This window comes from Salmo salar, chromosome ssa12 (assembly GCF_905237065.1).
Source record: "Salmo salar chromosome ssa12, Ssal_v3.1, whole genome shotgun sequence".
Lineage (NCBI taxonomy): Eukaryota > Metazoa > Chordata > Actinopteri > Salmoniformes > Salmonidae > Salmo > Salmo salar.
In genome coordinates, this window is record NC_059453.1 from 57,674,197 (window position 1) to 57,678,637 (window position 4,441).

Below are 4,441 nucleotides of genomic sequence, written 5' to 3' on the forward strand. Positions count from 1 at the left end.
TGCCATGATTTATATGTCATTTTTCCACCCTTATTCTTTGGAGTACTTTAAATAAAAAGTGTAATTCGCTGCAGAAATCACTTCCGATATTCAGACCAGGGCCCGTATTCATTTTATTTTTTTTATTTTTATTTCACCTTTATTTAACCAGGTAGGCAAGTTGAGAACAAGTTCTCATTTACAATTGCGACCTGGCCAAGATAAAGCAAAGCAGTTCGACAACATACAACAACACAGTGTTACACATGGAGTAAAACAAATATACAGTCAATAATACAGTAGAAAAATAGGTCTATGTACGATGTGAGCAAATGAGGTGGAATAAGGGAGGTAAAGGCAAAAAAGTCCATGGTGGCAAAGTAAATACAATATAGCAAGTAAAACACTGGAATGGTAGATTTGTAGTAGAAGAAAGTGCAAAGTAGAAATAGAGATAATGGGGTGCAAAGGAGCAAAATAAAATAAATAAATACAGTAGGGGAAGAGGTAGTTGTTTGGGCTAAATTATAGATGGGCTATGTACAGGTGCAGTGATCTGTGAGCTGCTCTGACAGCTGGTGCTTAAAGCTAGTGAGGGAGAAAAGTGTTTCCAGTTTCAGAGATTTTTGTAGTTCGTTCCAGTCATTTACAGCAGAGAACTGGAAAGAGAGACGGCCAAAGGAGGAATTGGCTTTGGGGGTGACCAGAGAGTTATACCTGCTGGAGCGCGTGCTACAGGTGGGTGCTGCTATGGTGACCAGTGAGCGGAGATAAGGGGGGACTTTACCTAGCAGGGTCTTGTAGATGACCTGGAGCCAGTGGGTTTGGCGACGATTATGAAGTGATGGCCAGCCAACGAGAGCGTACAGGTCACAGTGGTGGGTAGTATATGGGGCTTTGGTGACAAAACGGATGGCACTGTGATCGACTGCATCCAGTTTGTTGAGTTGGGTATTGGAGGATATTTTGTAAATGACACCGCCGAAGTCGAGGATCGGTAGGATGGTCAGTTTTACTAGGGTATATTTGGCAGCATGAGTGAAGGATGCTTTGTTGCGAAATAGGAAGCCAATTCTTGATTTAACTTTGGATTGGAGATTTTGATGTGAGTCTGGAAGGAGAGTTTACAGTCTAACCAGACACCTAGGTATTTGTAGTTGTCCACATATTCTAAGTCAGAACCGTCCAGAGTAGTGATGCAGGACAGGCGGGCAGGTGCAGGCAGCGATCGGTTGAAGAGCATGCATTTAGTTTTACTTGTGTATAGGAGCAGTTGGAGGCCACAGAACGAGAGTTGTATGGCACTGAAGCTCGTCTGGAGGGTTGTTAACACAGTGTCCAAAGAAAGGCCAGAAGTATACAGAATGGTGTCGTCTGCGTAGAGGTGGATCAGAGACTCACCAGCAGCAAGAGCGACATCATTGATGTATACAGAGAAAAGAGTTGGCCCAAGAATTGAACCCTGTGGCACCCCCATAGAGACTGCCAGAGGTCCGGACAACAGGCCCTCCGATTTGATACATTGAACTCTATCAGAGAAGTAGTTGGTGAACCAGGCGATGCAATCATTAGAGAAACCAAGGCTATTGAGTCTGCCGATGAGGATGTGGTGATTGACAGAGTCGAAAGCTTTGGTCAGGTCAATGAAAATGGCAGCACAGTATTGTTTCTTATCGATGGCGGTTACGATATCGTTTAGGACCTTGAGCATGGCTGAGGTGCACCATGACCAGCTCTGAAACCAGATTGCATAGCGGAGAAGGTGCGGTGGGTTTCGAAATGGTCGGTAATCTGTTTGTTGACTTGGCTTTCGAAGACCTTAGAAAGGCAGGGTAGGATGGATATAGGTCTATAGCAATTTGGGTCAAGAGTGTCCCCTCCTTTGAAGAGGGGGATGACAGCAGCTGCTTTCCAATCTATGGGAATCTCAGACGACACGAAAGACAGGTTAAACAGGCTAGTAATAGGGGTTGCAATAATTTCTACAGATCATTTTAGAAAGAAAGGGTCCAGATTGTCTAGCCCGGCTAATTTGTAGGGGTCCAGATTTTGCAGCTCTTTCAGAACATCAGCTGAATGGATTTGGGAGAAGGAGAAATGGGGAAGGCTTGGGCGAGTAGCTGTGTGGGGTGTAGTGCTGTTGACTGCAGTAGGGGTAGCCAGGTGGAAAGCATGGCCAGCCGTAGAAAAATGCTTATTGAAATTCTCAATTATGGTGGGTTTATCGGTGGTGACAGAGTTTCCTATCAGTGCAGTGGGCAGTTGGGAGGAGGTGTTCTTATTCTCCATGGACTTTACAATGTCCCAGAATGTTTTTGAATTTGTGTTTCAGGAAGCAAATTTCTGCTTGAAAAAGATAGCCTTAGCTTTTCTAACTGCCTGTGTATATTGGTTTCTAACTTCCCTGAAAATATGCATATCACGGGAGCTGTTTGATGCTAATGCAGAACGCCATAGGATGTTTTTGTGTTGGTTAAGGGCAGTCAGGTCTGGGGAGAACCAAGGGCTATGTCTGTTCCTGGTTCTACATTTTTTTAATGGGGCATGCTTATTTAAGATGGTGAGGAAGGCTTTTTTTTAAATAACCAGGCATCCTCTACTGACGGGATGAGGTCAATATCCTTCCAGGATACCAGGGCCAGGTCGATTAGAAAGGCTTGCTCGCTGAAATGTTTCAGGGAGCGTTTGACAGTGATGAGTGGAGGTCGTTTGACCGCTGACCCATTACGGATGCAGGCAATGAGGCAGTGATCGCTGAGATCTTGGTTGAAAACAGGTGCATTTAGAGGGCAAATTGGTTAGGGTGATATCTATGAGGGTGCCAGTGTTTACGGCTTTGGGGTGGTATCTGGTGGGTTCATTAATAATTTGTGTGAGATTGAGGGCGTCAAGCTTGGATTGTAGGATGGCTGGGGTGTTAAGCACGTCCCAGTTTAGGTCACCTAGTAGCACGAGCTCTGAAGATAGATGGGGGGCAATCAGTTCACATATGGTGTCCAGAGCACAGCTGGGGGCCGAGGGTGGTCTATAGCAGGCGGCAACGGTGAGAGACTTGTTTTTAGAGAGATGGATTTTTAAAGGTAGAAGTTCAAATTGTTTGGGTACAGACCTGGATAGTAGGACAGAACTCTGCAGGCTATCTCTGCAGTAGATTGCAACACCGCCCCCTTTGGCCGTTCTATCTTGTCTGAATACGTTGTAGTTAGGGATGAAGATTTCAGAGTTTTTGGTGGACTTCCTAAGCCAGGATTCAGACACGGCTAGGACATCCGGGTTGGCAGAGTGTGCTAAAGCAGTGAATAAAACAAACTTAGGGAGGAGGCTGCTAATGTTAACATGCATGAAACCAAGGCTATTACGGTTACAGAAGTCATCAAAAGAGAGCGCCTGGGGAGTAGGAGTGGAGGTAGGCACTGCAGGGCCTGGATTCACCTCTACATCACATCACCAGAGGAAGAGAGAAGTATGAGGATAAGGGTACGGCTAAAAGCTATAAGAATTGGTCGTCTGTGACGTCCGGAATAGAGAGAAAAAGGAGCAGGTTTCTGGGGGCGATAAAATAGCTTCATGGTATAATGTACAGACAAAGGTATGGTAGGATATGAGTACAGTGGAGGTAAACCTAGGCATTTAGTGATGATGAGAGAGATATTGTCTCTAGAAACATCATTGAAACCAGAAGATGTCATAGCATGTGTGGGTGGAGGAACTGGGAGGTTGGATAAGGTATAATGAGCAGGGCTAGAGGCTCTACAGTGAAATAATCCAATAAACACTAACCAGAACAGCAATGGACAAGGCATATTGACATTAAGGAGAGGCATGCTTAGCCGAGTGATCAAAGGGTCCAGTGAGAGTTAGATAGCTAGCCGAGCCATAGGTAGCAAGCTGGTAGAAGATGGAGGGAGGTCTGTTTTTAGCCACCTCATGCGATTCCGTCTGTAGATTAGTGGGGTTCCGTGTGGTAGGGGGGACCAGTCCAATTAGCAAAATAGTTAGTTATAGTGGCCCAAGAAAATTGTCCGATAGACCTATTCGGATAGCAGCCGATGAGACAGCTAACGATTAGCGGGCCGCAGATGGGCATTCGGGTTACGTCGCGACGGAGGGGCCAGTTGGATAACTCCCTCGGGCAGATAATGTCGGTGGTCCAGTCGTGAAGGCCCGATGGGTCTCCGCATCGGCAGTAAAACGGGTCCGGATAGGTGATTGTAGCCCAGGAGAGGCTGATGGAACTCTTCAGCTGGCTAGCTCCGGAATAGCCCAGGAGTGGCTGATGAAACTCTTCAGCTGGCTAGCTCCGGAATAATTTATGTTTACTCCGGGGCCTACGTTGCCAATAGTCACTCAGGTAGCAGCTAGCTAGCTGAAAGATCCAGGTGTAAATGTCCAGAGCCTGCGGTAGAAATCCGGGGATATGGAGAGAGAATAGGTCCGGTAAGCTCTGGTCTGAGTCGCGCTG